Source organism: Bos indicus x Bos taurus, chromosome X (assembly GCF_003369695.1).
Source record: "Bos indicus x Bos taurus breed Angus x Brahman F1 hybrid chromosome X, Bos_hybrid_MaternalHap_v2.0, whole genome shotgun sequence".
Lineage (NCBI taxonomy): Eukaryota > Metazoa > Chordata > Mammalia > Artiodactyla > Bovidae > Bos > Bos indicus x Bos taurus.
The window spans coordinates 144,857,077-144,873,299 of NC_040105.1; positions in this window are offsets into that span (position 1 = coordinate 144,857,077).

The window sequence follows — 16,223 nt, forward strand, 5'->3', positions numbered from 1 at the left end:
TTTCTGCTTTATTGACCATGCCAAAGCCTTTGACTGTGTGGATAACAATAAACTGTGGAAAATTCTGAAAGAGATGGGAATACCAGACCACCTGACCTGCCTCTTGAGAAATCTATATGCAGGTCATGAAGCAACAGTTAGAACTGGACATGGAACAAGAGACTGGTTCCAAGTAGGAAAAGGAGTACGTCTAGGCTGTATATTGTCACCCTGCTTATTTAAATTCTATGCAGAGTACATAGTGAGAAACGCTGGGCTGGAAGAAGCACAAGTTGGAATCAAGATTGCTGGGAGAAACATCAATAACCTCAGATATGCAGATGACACTACCCTTATGGCAGAAAGTGAAGAGGAACTAAAAAGCCTGTTGATGAAAGTGAAAGAGGAGAGTGAAAAAGTTGGCTTAAAGCTCAACATTCAGAAAACGAAAATCATGGCATCTGGTCCCATCATTTCATGGCAGATAGATGGGGAAACAGTGGAAACAGTGTCAGACTTTATATTTTTGGGCTCCAAAATCACTGCAGATCGTGACTGCAGCCATGAAATTAAAAGAAGCTTACTCCTTGGAAGGAAATTTATGACCAACCTAGATAGCATATTGAAAAGCAGAGACATTACTTTGCCAACAAATGTCCATCTAGTCAAGGCTATGTTTTTTCCAGTAGTCATGCATGGATGTGAGAGTTGGACTGTGAAGAAAGCTGAGAGCTGAAGAACTGATGCTTTTGAGCTGTGGTGTTGGAGAAGACTCTTGAGAGTCCCTTGGACTACAAGGAGATCCAACCAGTCCATTCTAGAGGAGATCAGTCCTGGGTGTTCTTTGGAAGGAATGATGCTAAAACTGAAACTCCAGTACTTTGGTCACCTCATGCGAAGTGTTGACACATTGGAAAAGACTCTGATGCTGGGAGGGGTTGGGGGCAGGAGGAGAAGGGGACGACAGAGGATGAGATGGCTGGTGGCATCACCGACTCAGTGGACGTGAGTTTGAGTGAACTCCAGAAGTTGGTGATGGATAGGTAGGTCTGGCGTGCTGCAGTTCATGGGTTCACAAAGAGTCGGACACGACTGAGCAACTGAACTGAACTGAAATGATGTCCATGTGTAGAGTCTTCTCTTTTTTGTTGGAAGAGGGTGTTGGCTATGACCAGTGCGTTCTCCTGGCATATGCTTTAGTCTTTGCCTTGCTTCATTTTGTACTCCAAGACCAAATTTGCCTGTTACTACCAGATCTCTTGACTTCTACTTTTGCATTCCCATGCCCTATAATGAAAAGGACATCTTTTTTGGGTGTTAGGTCTAGAAGATCCTGTAGGTCTTCATAGAATCGTTCAACTTCAGCATTACTGCTTCGGAACATAGACTTGGATTACTGTGATATTGAATGGTTTGCCTTTGAAATGAACAGAGATCATTCTGTTGTTTTTGAGATTGCATGCAAGTACTATGTTTTGGACTCTTTGTGTTGACTATGAGGGCTACTCCATTTCTTCTATGGATTCTTGCCCACAGTAGTTATATATAATGGTCATCTCAGTTAAATTCACCCATTTCAGTCCATTTTAGTTCACTGATTCCTAAAATGTCAGTGTTTCCTCTTGCCATCTCCTGTTTGACCACATCAAATTTACCTTGATTCATGGACCTAACATTCCAGGTTCCTATGCAATATTGCTCTTTACAGCACTGGACTTTACTTGAATCACCAGTCATGTTCACAACTGGGCATTATTTTTGCTTTGGCTTATCTCTTCATTCTTTAAGATTAATTTCTCCACTCTTCTCCGGTAGCATATTGGTCATCTACCAACCTGGGGAGTTTATCTTTCAGTGTCATATCTTTTTCCTTTTCATACTGCTCATGAGATTCTCAAGGCAAGAATACTGAAGTGGTTTGTCATTCCCTTCTCCAGTTGACCACATTTTGTCAGAACTCTCCACTATGACCCATCTGTCTTGGGTGGCCCTACATGTCACAGCTCATAGTTTCATTGAGTTAGATAAGGCCGTGGTCCATGTGATCAGTTTGATTAGTTTTCTGTGATTGTGGCTTTCATTCTGTTCACCTTCTGAGGGATAAGGATAAGAGGCTTATGGAAGCTTCCTTATGGGAGAGACTGACTGCAGGGGGACTCGGTCTTGTTCTGATAGGTGAAGCCATGTGCTCAGTAAATCTTTAATCTAATTTTCTGTTGATGGGCAAGGCTGTGTTCCCTCCCTGTTGTTTGACCTGAGACCAAACTATGGTGGAGGTAGTGAAGTTAATGGCGACCTCCTTCAAAAGGTCCCATACACTCACTGCTGCACTCAGTGCCCCCAACGCTGCAGCAGGCCACCACCAGCCCACACCTCTGTCAGAGACTCCTGGATACTCATAGGCAAGTCAGGGTCAGTCTCTTGTGGGGTCACTGCTCCTTTCTTCTGGGTCCCGGTGTGCACAAACTTTTGTTTGTGCCCTCCAAGTGTCTGTTTCCCCAGTCCTATGTAAGTTCTGGTGGCTCTGTGGTGGGGTTAATGGTGAGCTCCTTCAAGAGGGCTTGTGACACACCCAGGTCTGCTCCTGTGGCAGGCTACTGCTGACCTATACGTCTGCAGGACACACTCAACCACTCAAAGGCAGATCTGGCTCAGTCTCTGTGGGTACTCCTGCTGTGCCTGAGGTTTTGTTTGAACCCTCTATGCACTAATTCCTAATGGGTATAGGATTTTATTCTAAATGTGATTTTGCCCCTCCTACCGTCTGGTTGGGGCTTCTCCTTTGCCCTTGTACATGGGATATCTGTTTTTGGTGGGATCCAACATTCTCTTGTTGATGGTTGTTCAGCAGTGAGTTATAATTTTGGAGTTCTCATAGGAGAAGATGAGCACATGCCCTTCTACTCTGCCATCTTGATTTGTTGACAAGCTATGACAAATCTAAACAGCATATCAAAAACCAGAGACATCACTTTGCTGACCAAGGTCCGTATAGTCAAAGCTATGGTTTTTCCAGTAGTCATGTACGGATGTGACAGTTGGACCATAAAGAAGGCTGAGTGCTTAAGAATTGATGCTTTTGAACTGTGGTGCTGGAGAAGACTCTTGAGAGTCCCTTGAACAGCAAGGAGATCAAACCAGTCAGTCCTAAAGGAAATAAACCCTGAACAGTCATTGGAAGGACTGATGCTGAAGCTCCAGTACTTTGGCCACCTGATGCAAAGAGCCAATTCATTGGAAAAGGCCCTGATGCTGGGAAACATTGAGGGAAGGAGGAGAAGAGGGCGACAGAGAATGAGATGGTTGAATGGCATCATCAACTCAATGGACATGAGTTTGAGCAAACTCTGGGAGGTAGTGAAGGACAAAGAAGTCTCGCATGCTGCTGTTCATGGGGTTGCAAAGAGTCAGATGTGACTTAGTGACTGAACAACAGTAAATCTTGTCTCTGTGAAGTCTTTTGTCAAGTAACCATTCACATAGCCCTTGTCACTCATTCAATAAATATTTATTGAAAAGCTACTGTGTGCCAAGTATTGTAGTAGAAACTGAATATACAAAGAGAAAAGAAAAGAAGCAAAAAGACTTCAGTAGCAGTATATTTTGTGTGCTCCAGGCCAGGGTCTGCCTACTTTGCTGATCACACCACCTCCACTAAGTTCCAGACACTCAAACTCAGAAAGATAATTTTTCTGTTGCATGACCCATGGAATGAGTATGCCTCTTATGTGGAGTCATGGAATTTGCTTACATGATCATCTGACTTTACTCAGAACATGGTTTTCTTACAAACGACAGTTTTCCTCTGATTCAATTCCCTGACTCACCTCTCACAATGCTGTTCCCAGAGTAGATACCTTCCTAGGCCAAGGGTTGTACCAGTATGATTCAAAAACCTTGAAGATTCTTCTAAGAGTTTATGGTGTCTCTGAAAAGCATCCAATTTGAATTACAATAATTATATTTTAAAAATCTTTCAAAATATAGCAAAACAACAGCACACTCAAATTGTAATATATTGGAAACCGCTACAGTGTTCATTCAGAGAAGGCAATGGCACCCCACTCCAGTACTCTTGCCTGGAAAACCGCATGGATGGAGGAGCCTGGTAGGCTACAGTCCATGGGGTCGCTAAGTTGGACACGACTGAGAAACTTCACTTTCACTTTTCACTTCCATGCATTGGAGAAGGAAATGGCAACCCACTCCAGTGTTCTTGCCTGGAGAATCCCAGGGACCGGGGAGCCTGGTGGGCTGCCATCTATGGGGTCACACAGAGTCAGACACGACTGAAGTGACTTAGCAGCAGCAGCAGCAGCAGCACCGTGTTCATTTATTTTACCGTGTAAATTAGTTTAGGAGGCAGACCTTGACTGAGGACTACTCCTACCACTTTTCTTTAATTCAAGACTCCCGTCAGACTGCAAGTTGAGCTATCCAAACACCGTTTCTATTTGCAACTTATATGTGTGAATTAAGAATGTCTCTACACTATGCAACTAAAATCTTATAGAAAAAATAAATTAGATACTGAAGCTGAACCTAAGACCATAACTGTCACCCAGAATCCCCTATTTCAAAGGTTTGTATTTATCAAAACCACATTCATATACTGATTATACCCTAAGTAAATGGTATAAATGTGAACTTAAAATATTCTAACATATGTTTACATATTACAACTCTCTAAGTTTCCATTGGATAAAAATAAAACCTACTGTTAAAAATAAGATTTAAAACACTACTTAGCCATAAAAAGATGAAATCTTGCCGTTTGCACAAACATGGATTGATCTTGAGGGTATCATGTTGAGTGAAATAAGTCAGATGGAGAAAGACAAATACTATATGATTTCATTCATATGTTGAATATAAAACAAATAAATGAACAAACCAAACAAAAATAAACAAATATAGAGAATAGAGTAGTGGTTATCAGAAGTGGAGGAGTAGGGTAGAGGTCAGAGGGCTAAATGAGTAAAGGGGATCAACTGAATGGAAACTAAACTTTTGGTGGTAAGCATGCTGTAGTGTATACAGAAGTAGAAGTATAATATTCTACAGATGACACTTACATAATATTATAAATCAAAGTTGCCTTAATTAAAAAAATAAAAATAAATTTACTACACACTGCCCTAAGTAACTCTGATATGCCTACCAAGTTTAGTGGGAAGAAGTCAATAATAAAGCTCAAGCGTCAACATCACTCATTACTAGACAAATGCAAATCAAAACTACAATGAGGTATCATCTCACACCTGTAAGAATGGTCATCATCAGAAAGTCTACAAACAATAAATGCTGGAGAACAGTGTGGAGGAAAGGGAATCCTCTTGCACTGTTGGTGGGAATGTAAATTGATACCGCCACTATGGAGAACAGTATGGAGATTCCTTAAAAAAAAAAAAAAAAACACTAGGAATAATGTTACCATATGACCCAGCAATCCCACTACTGGGCAAATACCCTGAGGAAACCATAATTGAAAAAGACAGATGTACCCCAGTGTTCACTGCAGCACTATTTATAATAGCTAGGGCATGGAAGCAACCTAGATGTCCATCGATAGATGAATGGACAAGGAAGTTGTGGTACATACAATGGAATATTACTCAGCTATAAAAAGGAACACATCTGAGTCAGTTCTAATGAGGTGGATGAACCTAGGGCCTATTATACAGAGTGAAGTAAGTTAGAAAGAGAAAACCAAATATGATTTATTAACATATATACATGGAATCTAGAGGGCTTCCCGGGCCACCTGCAATGCAGGAGATGTAGGTATGATCTGATTTCTGGGTTGAGAAGATCCACTGGAGGAGAGGATGGCAACACTCCAGTATTCATGCCTGCTGCTGCTGCTAAGTCACTTCAGTCGTGTCTGACTCTGTGCAACCCCAGAGAAGGCAGACCACCAGGCTCCTCCACCCCTGGGATTCTCCAGGCAAGAACACTGGAGTGGGTTGCCATTTCCTTCTCCAATGCATGAAAGTGAAAAGTGAAAGTGAAGTCCCTCAGTCATGTCCGACTCCTAGCGACCCCATGGACTGCAGCCCACCAGGCTTCTCTGTCCATGGGATTTTCCAGGCAAGAGTACTGGAGTGGGGTGCCATTGCCTTCTCCGGTATTCATGCCTAGAGAATCCAATGGACAGAAGAGCCTGACAGGCTACAGTCCACAGGGTTGCAAAGAGTCAACATGACTGAACTTACTGGCCACACATAGTACTGATGATCCTAATTGCAGGGCAGCAAAGGAGACACAGACATAAAGAACAGACTTTTGGACACAGTGGGGGAGGGAGACAGTGGGATGATGTGAAAGAATAGCATTGAAACATATACATTATCATATGTGAAGTGGATAAGCAGTGTGAGTTTGCTGTATGATGCAGGGAACCCAAAGCTGGTATTCTGTGACAACCTAGAGGGGTAGGATGGGGTGGGAGGGAGGTTGAAGAGGGAGGGAACATATGTATACCTGTGGCCAATTCACATTGATGTATGGCAGAAACCATCACAATATTATAAAGTAATTACCTTCTAATTAAACAAACAAAAAGCACAAGCAAACCCATGGCATCCCAATGAGGAGCCTTTATAAAAGATATACCTGGAAAAGATGGGCACCCATTTCCATGTCAACCCATCTCTTCAAGAAACTGAGGAGCATTTTCACAGAGTTTCCACTAATATTAAGGCTCTTTAGTGTCACAACACTCTTGTTATAGGTACTGTCCATATTCACTCCTCTCTCCATTCACTCCAACAAAAATTGACTGTTCTCTTGTCATAACTATAGCTACTTCCCTTTGAAGCAGTAAATGGCTCAGAAGAATACAAACTACAGATATACCTTGGATTCTCAACTCTACATAAGGATGGCTAAATACCTAGGAGACTTGGAAGAATATAGATCAAAATCTTATATATGAGAATTGACCACTCATTGCTATGCTTCACCCTGTATCCTTTAATCTATGCCACTAAAATTATGCTCTTCTCAACTCACTTTGGTAGGATTCTTAGAGTTCTTCAAAGCTAAGATCAAGCAATTTTGGTACAACTAGTCAGTAATGTAACATCTCAATAGTGGCCCTTTCTTGCCAATCATCTTCCTTGGTTACTCAACTTGGTCCACTGATATAACTGAGCAGGATCTTATGGGACCTTCTTGGGACAGATCCATCCCTCCATCTCTTCTGTCTGCCTCTGGGTAAAAAAGCTGTAGTCTCCCAGACCTCCCTTGGGTCACAAAAACCTGGCTCAAGAATTAATAATTGAAAGGATGTGAACATGTAGCAACAAAAATAGCAGTTGGTCCAGGATAACTGGTAAGAATTTTAACAGTAGATCAGTCACATGACAGTCACAGAATCTTCAGTTCCTCCCTGAAGTACCTAGATACCAGTATCTGATGCATATTTCCTGAGTTGCTTTGCAAATGCCCAAACTCCCACCAAATAGAAGACATTAATTACTTGAAGACAATGAGCACTTATGTAGTCCCTAGACCCAGTGGAGCTAAAGACTGATAATATTAATCCCTGTGATATCACCCTGTTACCTCACCATCAACCAATCAGAATTGTGCATAAACTGTTCATACACCCTGTGACTTCCCTCCCTCATGTGTGCTAAGTCGCACCAGTCATGTCTGACTCTATATGACCCCATGGAATATAGCCTGCCAGGTTCTTCTGTCCATGGGATTTCCCAGGCAAGAATACTGGAGTGGGTTGCCATTTCTGCCTCCAGGAGATCTTCTTGACCCAAGGATGGAACCCGCATCTCTTAAGTCTCCTGCATTGGCAGGCGGGTTTTTTTTTTTACCACTAGTGCCGCCTGGTGACTCCCCTCCATCACCTTGCCCTTAAAAAAATTCCCTGAAAGCCATTGGGGAATTGGGGTGTATTGAGCATTAGCTGCCCTTGCACATCTCACAATAAACATTGCACTTTCCTCCACCACCACCAGGTGTCAGAAGATTGGCATTATTGCACGTGGGTGAGTGAACCAAAGTTTGGTGCAGTAATGCTGGCAGTCTATTTGATGGAGGGGAGTCACCAGGTGGCGCTAGTGGTAAAGAATCACCTGCCAATGCCGCAGACTTAAATCCAGGTTTGATGCCTGGGTCAGGAGGTCCCCTGGAAGAGGAAATGGAGACCCATTCCAATATTTTAGCCTGGGAAATCCCATGCACAGAGGAACCTGATAGGCTACAGTCCATGGAGTCACAAAGAGACACGACTGGAGTGACTTAGCATGCATGATGGAGGGGAGTCACAAGGTGTGGAAAAGGGAACAGGTACCCACTCCAGTTTTCTGGCCTGGAGAATTGCATGAACTGTATAGTCGATGGGGTTGCAAAGAGTTGGGCATGACTGAGCAAGTTTCACTTTCACTTTAGGTTTTTGTATTCCTGACCCTGAGCAGGTTGACTGAGCCCTCTCAATTTTTGCCTGTTTTCTGTTCTAGCTCCTGTGTTGCTTGATCCAATTACCTTTTTTCTTTCTCCTACATACTGGGAGCTCAGACAGTAAAGAATTTGCCTGCAAGGCAGGGGACCTGGGTTCGACCCCTGGGTTGGGAAGATCCCTTGGAGGAGGGCATGGCAACCCACTCCAGTATTCTTGCCTGGAGAATCCCCATGGATAGAGGAGCCTGGCGGGGTACAGTCAATGGGGTCATGAAGAGTCAGACAAGACTGAGCAACTGAACTGAACTGAACTGAACTGCTCTTCATGTTCTTGTCTCTCCTCTGCCAATGCCTAGAATTTCCCAGGGCACTTTGAACCATCTCGCTCTCCAGTGATTATGTTGCAGGAAGGGGGACCCCTTCCAGGGCCCGAAACTGGGCTCTTGTCTAACACTCAGAAATAAATTGTCCGAGGGGACACATGTGTTGACAAAGCAAGAGATTTTATTGGGAAAGGGCACTCAGGTGGAGAGCAGTAGGTAAGGGGACCCAGGAGAACAGCTCTGACACCTGGCTCCCAGTCTCGGGTTTTATGGTGATGGGATTAGTTTCCGGGTTGTCTTTAGCCAGTCATGTGGTACATGCCTTGTTCAGCCAAGATGGATGCCAGAGAAAAGGATTCTGGGAGGTGGTTGGATATGTGGTGTCTCCTTTTGACCTTTCTTGAACTCTTCCAGTTGGTGGTGGCTTATTAGTTCCATGTTCCTTACTAGGACCTCCTGTCTTAAAACAACTCATGCAAATGGTTACTATGGTGTCTGGCCATGGTGGGCGGGTTTCAGTCAGTATGCTTCCCCTAACAATCACACCTGCCTTAGTCCACCCCATTTTTGGCTGAAAACAAACAAAAGTCGATAATCCGTATCTGCTTTGTGGTCATCTGGAGGGATGAAGACATACCACCTTTAATAAAAATTGTAAAGCAAAACATGGTGTTGCAGATGATTTTTCAAATGGTAATTCAGATTGCCTGTTCTCTTGATCCTGTAAACATACACCAATAAAACCTTCGAAGACAGGAAGAAAAAAAAAAAAAAAAACCATAATGTAGTTAACAATTCAAATAAACCCCCTCTGTGCCTAGGGCTTTTCAAACATATGTTATTTTACTGTGGGCTTGCCCAGCCAGGTGCCTCTACTCTCTGCTTCCTGTTAACTGCATTTTACTTTTTTGAAAATTCCCTGAATTCCTTTCCTGGCCTTCTTTCTAAAATCCTGATTATCATTTAAATTACATCTAAAAGCAACCAATTGCGTTTCCTCTGAAGCATAGCTGACAAAAGGGAGTGGGCAGGTCCTGGGGCCAGTTCCACGGGGTGCTCCCTGCCTTTCCCTTCCTTAGGTACATTTATACAAATGAAATCATAATTAAGGTAAATATCAAAGACATTCCTGAGGGGCGGAGCAGGCGAAAATATGCAGCCTAATGGGCTTGGGTAAAAATTGGAAAGGAAAAATGTTTTGGGTGGCAGATGGTGGTCTAGGGGAGGAGATCTCAGATATAGACGGTCTGTATGTAACCCTCAGCTAAGGAGTTCTCATTAGTTTCTTTATCATCCCACAATCCACTGCATCTTCAGTGGGCAGTCCACTGCCCTGCCCACTTTGCAGAAAAGGAATTGGGGAACTTTGGTGAAATAAGAGCCCCAATAAATTATGGGCTGATATTTAAATATTTCCAGAAAATATTGCAAAAGTGAAAAGGGGAAGAAGTTTACACCTGTATCTATATCATGATACAATTTATGTTTTAAAACCCTCAAGATTATAAACAGCATGTAAATGTAAAGACATTCAAAAGAAGTGACGACAAGGCCAGCAGGGTATTTATAACTCTGTTGGCTTCCTTTGGGAAGAGAAATTAACAAGTGTTGACAGGGACTTTTGCCTCTCATTTTTATATATTGGTTGACCAAAAAGCTTCTTCAGCGTTTTCAGATCTTACAGAAAACCCCGAAATGAATCCCCCCTTCTCCATGTGTGATCAGTTCATACACAATTGTCTGATTGATTGATGGTGAGGTAACAGGGCAGTGTCACAGGGGTTATCATTATCAATCCCCAGGAGGCCCGGGGCTACGTGCCCACGGTCATCAGGTCATCAAGTAGTTAACATCTTCCATTTGCTGGGGATTTTAGCATCTGCAAAATAGCTCAGGAAATGTGCATCAGATACTGTTATCTAGGTACTTCAGAGAGGAGCTACAGCAGAAGACATGGGGGAGGGGGCTGTCCCAGGAAGGCTTCATAGGTTCCCACTCAGTTATGCTATGAGAGAAGAGTTACACTTCTAAGGTGAGTTGCTCTCAAATGACTGGTCTCAACAAATCCACATCAATCTCCCTGAGAACCTCAACTTCTGCCATCACAACATTTACCATTCAGCATTGTTTTCATCTGCTGATCTGTATTACTTACTAAAATGCAAATATTATGGGACTATAAGGGACGACTTTCTCTACTACCACTCAGCACTAGCACATATTGATGCAAAATATCCATCTGCTATAACAAAATACCATAAACTGAGTGGTTTAAGCAACATTTATTTTTCACAGTTCTGGAGACTGGAAGTTCAAGATCATAGTGCCACTGGAGATAAGTTCTAGGTGAGCACCCTCTTCCCAGAGGCAGAAGACTGACTTCCATTTTCACATGGTGGAAAGGAAGTGAGCCAGCCCTCCGGCCTCTTCTCATAAGGACACCATGTAACTTATAAGGGCTCTACTCTCATGACCTAATTACCTCCCAAAGGCCTCATTTCCCAATGCCATCATGCTAGGTTTAAGGCTTCAACATATGAATTTGTTGGGGACACAGTCAGTTTGTCAGGCGAGTGTATGCTTCTCGGTTCTTGTCTCATCACAATGATTTGGAGCGACGAACATTAAAGCCCTCAGCATGTCACAGCTCTCAGGTCTTGAACAAACCGTGTCACAACTCTAAGACAAATCAGTGCTACACCTCTATTTTATTTAGAAGATAGTAGGAGAATCTATCCTCGAAGAAGAGAAAAGAGTGGAGGAGTGCGCCAGCGTGTGCGTGGTGGGGTGTGGGGAGAGAGAGAGAGTGTACACACGTGGTTGAGAGAGAGCGCAAGAGAGTACTTGGCTCCTTCTTTTATATGTTTTCTTTCCCCTGGGCCTGTCCTATGCAAATTGGGCTTAGCCAGGAGTGCTGTTCTACCTGAAGTCCTCACTCAGGTCTTCAGACCTTCCTTTTTTCTATTTTTGTGGGCTTTTCCCTTCCTTGTCTTTTAGCCACCGCCATTTTGGACTCCTTTTCCCTATTCTAACTACCTAACCTTCCCCCTCAAGAGATGGGAGGCCCAATTCTTTGGGAATAGGGGCATCGAGGTCTTTTTGGCTACTTCCTGTTGAACTGGGATGGTGAAGGGTATTGGGCCCCTTTTGTTAGTCTCAAGCTTCAGAGTCCTCATAGCGGTGCCCATCTAACGGTGGGTGACATTTTCTGTGGTTGGCTATAGTTTTATATCTTTGTTGAACTGGCACTGCATATTGTAGCTTGTTGACCTGGTCAGAGACAAAACAGGTTAGACAATTGATAATACATGGAGCAATCATAAGCAGCATCAATATGGCATAACAAGGACTAGTAGGGGTATTAGCCAATTCTAAATTTACATCGCCAGAATGGCTGAAGTGCCTCTTTGTTCAGAGATCAGAAGATCTATCTCCTGTCTGTCTGGGAGTACAATATCTGTCAAGCTTTGTTGGCTCTTTAGAGCTATCCTGAGAAATCTTATCTCCAGAAACCAGATTTTGGTAGTGTTCATTAGAATGGCACTCATTTGTAGTCCTGAATAGGTGTCTGAGATCTCTCAGGGGCTCACAGGTGTATTGAGTGCCTTCTGTTTTCTTCCATGGCTTGACTCATTGGTAGTGAATCCAGGAGTCATGTCCTGGTACCTTGACTGCTGTGGGGGTAGAAAGTATTACAGGGTAGGGGCCCTTCCATGTGGGCTGGAGTTGAGCCTTTGGGGACCCATCTTTCCAGACTTTAATTAAGACTTGAGTCCCTGGAGCATATAGTGGTGACTCCTTAGAATCTTTTGGGTCCTGGTTCATACCCTACAAGTGTATACCCTTTTGGAATTGTCCAATGGCCATGGTATAAGACTGGAGGGTCTGAACCTCTGGATCTAGGAAGAGGTCATTGACATAAACAAAAGGTCTCCCATATAGCATCTCATAAGGACTAAGACCAACCTGTTCCTTAGGGGCAATGCGGGTGCAGAGGAGAGTTATTGGTAAAGCCTCCTTCCATCCCAGGGAGGTCTCCTGGGTTATCTTTTTTATCGCTGATTTTAAGAATTGATAGGCTCTTTCTACTTTTCCTGAAGATTGAGGCCTCCAGGCACAATGGAGATAATAAGTAATGCCCAATGCTTTCGAGACCCCTTGGGTGACCTTAGAAGTAAATGATGTCCCATTGTCACTTTGTAATGACCTGGGCAGACCAAATCTTGGAATGACTTCATGGAGCAGTTTTTTTTACCACCTCCTCAGCCTTCTCAGTCTGGGTGGGAAAACCTTCAATGCATCCTGTGAATGTATCTATCATTTCTAATAGGTATTTATACCCTTGAGAAACTGGCATCTGGGTGAAGTCCATCTGCCAGTCCTCTCCTGGGTAGGTCCCACGTCGTTGGATGGGCTGGACCAGCTGGGGTCTTTGAGCTCCTTTGGGGTTGTTTAATTGGCAAGTGGGAAAAGAGGAGATCACTTGTCTTATAGTTGTTTGGCGACCTGTTTTTCTGAAGGACCTTTTAAGTAATTTTTGGAGGGCCTTTTGCCCTAAATGAGTGGTGGCATGTAAGGAGTTAACCAAATTCCATTGGAGGTTCCCAGGCAGAAAAAGGAGTCCCTCCTTTTGGAACCACCTCATATGATCTTCTGGAAAGCCCTCACTCTTAGCTTTAAGAGTCTCACCTTCAGTATATGAAGGAGTTTTTGGCAAATTAGTCTGTGGAACTAAGGTGGCAACCCCTATTAGGTAATGGCTCTGTAATGTTGCTCTCTTAGATGCCTGACCAGCTGCTTGGTTCCCTCGTGCCACTTCCGTGCTCCCTTTTTTGTATCCTTTACAGTGGGAGACTGTCTCCAAGAATATAAGAATTTGATAACCATATTTGATTGGGGACCTTTGGGTGGTCAAGTGGCCTCTTTCTTTCCAAATAGCCACATGTGCCTGTAGCACCAGAAAGGCATACTTGGAGTCAGTGTAAATGACTATTCTTTTTCTTTTTCCCAGCTCTAAAGCTCGAGTCAGGGCGATTAGCTCTGCTAATTGGGCTGAAGTACCTGGTGGCAGAGACCTAGCCTCTATGGTCTCAAAATTGGAGACTACTGCATACCTGACTCTTCTTTTTTCATCTAAGACAAAGCTGCTTCCATCAATGTACCAGATTTCCTCGGGATTGGTCAGAGGATCTTCTGACAATCTATCTCGGGGTTTTCTCCAGTGGTCCAACGTGTCTGGACAAGAGTGAAAGGGGAGATAGCCCTCGGGGGTAGGCAGGAGGGTGGCTGGGTTAAGAACCTCACAAGAGGATATAGTGAGGCCTGGATTTTCCATCAGCATTACTTGATATCTGAGGATTCTTTGATCAGTTCAGTTCAGTCACTCAGTCGTGTCCAACTCTTTGCGACCCCATGAATCGCAGCACACCAGGCCTCCCTGTCCATCACCAACTCCCGGAGTTCACCCAGACTCATGTCCATCGAGTCAGTGATGCCATCCAGCCATCTCATCCTCTGTCGTCCCCTTCTCCTGCCCCCAATCCCTCCCAGCATCAGAGTCTTTTCCAATGAGTCAACTCTTCGCATGAGGTGGCCAAAGTACTGGAGTTTCAGCTTTAGCATCATTCCCTCCAAAGAAATCCCAGAATCCATAAATGGCCTCTCCTATTTAGGAGTTGTTTTACTTGGTGGCTGGTAAAAATAGTTTGCCTCCAAAAGAGAGTTTTAAAGCATCTTCTATCATGATTGCAATAGCTGCAAGATTTTGAAGGCAGGTGGGGCAGCCTTAGGTGGTTGGATCGAGTCTCTTGGATAAGTAAGCTACAGGCTGAGGCTCAGATTCCAACCTTTGAGTTAACACTCCCAAGGCTATTCCCTCTCTTTCATGTACATAAAGTTGGAATGCTTTCTCTGGGTCTGGCAACCTCAAGGCAGGTGCCTGAGTTAAGGCTTGTTTTAATGTAGCCTCTGCCTTCTTTTGAGGAGTTCCCCACATCAGTGGGATTGAATCATCTTGTCCCTTTAAGCTTTCATATAAGGGCTGGGCAATTAGACCATAGTTGGGTATCCAGATTTTACAATATCCAGTTATCCCCAGGAAAGCTTGCAATTGTTTTCAAGGAGTCGTAGGGGAGGGCAACTGGAGGATTTCTTATAACTCCATCAGAGGACAGCCTCCTAGACCCATGTGTAATTTGAACTTCCAGGTAAGTGACCTTTGTCTCGACCATCTGTGCCTTAGCATGGGAGACTTTATATCTCCTTTCTGCCAAAAAGTTTAGAACCTGAATTGGATGTTGTTGGGCATTTTCCTCATCTGGAAATCAGATTAGTAGGTCATCTACACATTGTAATATTTTCCCATTAGGTCCCAGGTCCAGATCTAGGAGATCCCGGCTAAGGGCCTGTCCAAACAAGTGGGGGCTGTCTCTGAATCCCTGAGGTAATACTGTCCAAGTCATCTGTTGGTGTGTTTTTCCTGGGGACTCCCACTCAAAGGCAAAAAGATATTGGGATTCTTTAGCTCATGGTATGTAAAAAATGCATCTTTGAGGTCCAAGACTATAAACCACTTGGCACTGGGTGCGATTTCTCCCAAGATTACATAGGGATTGGGTACTGTGGGATGGAGGGGGACTACAGCCTCATTTATTATCCAGAGATCTTGAACCATTCACCAGGTTCATTCCTTTTTCTTTACTGAGAGGATTGGGGTGTTTCATGGCGAATTTGTGGGGACCAAGAGCCCACAAGCAAGGAATTTATTTATTAAAGGCTATAGTCCCTCCCAAGCCTCTCTTTTGAGGGGATATTGTTTCCGGTTAGGAAACCAAGTGGGATCTCAGTGGACAATGATGACCGGTTGAGCTTGGTGGGCTTGTCCAGGAATTCCCTGGTCTCACACCTGGGGGTTAATTTTATCATCCCATAGTTTTTGGTTCCTCTCTATTGGAGAAGGTGTAATGGGTTCTTCAGTAGTAACCAGGAGCTGTAGAGCTCTAGGGGCTGAAAAACTTCCCATCAGAAGGGTGGTCCTCAATTTAGTGAGTATATCTCTTCCCAGTAAGGGAGTAGGACACTCAGGGACCACCAGAAACTGGTGGGAAATATTTGTCCATCTCAGCAACAAAGAAGTGCTTGGGTGAATCTTTTAGTAGTTGTTTTTCTTGTAGCACCCAAAATGGTACAGGTTTGGGAGGTGAAGGCTCCAGAGTAGGAGATTAAGACAGAGTAGGTAGCCCTTGTGTCAACCAAGAAATTTTCGGACCTACCTGCCACATCCAGTTGCACCCTTGGCTCCAGCTCTGTGATGGTTATCTGTGACAGGTGGGCTGGCTGGAGCAGGCCACTTCAGTCCTTTTGAACCATCATGAGGGAAGGCTTGGTGCTTGACCCTGAGGCTCTTGGGTCCCAAGGGCAGAGTGCCGCCCAATGTCCTAGTTGAGGGCACTTGTGGCAAGCCATTTTAGGAGACTTGTCACGGTTTGGACGCTCTTTGGC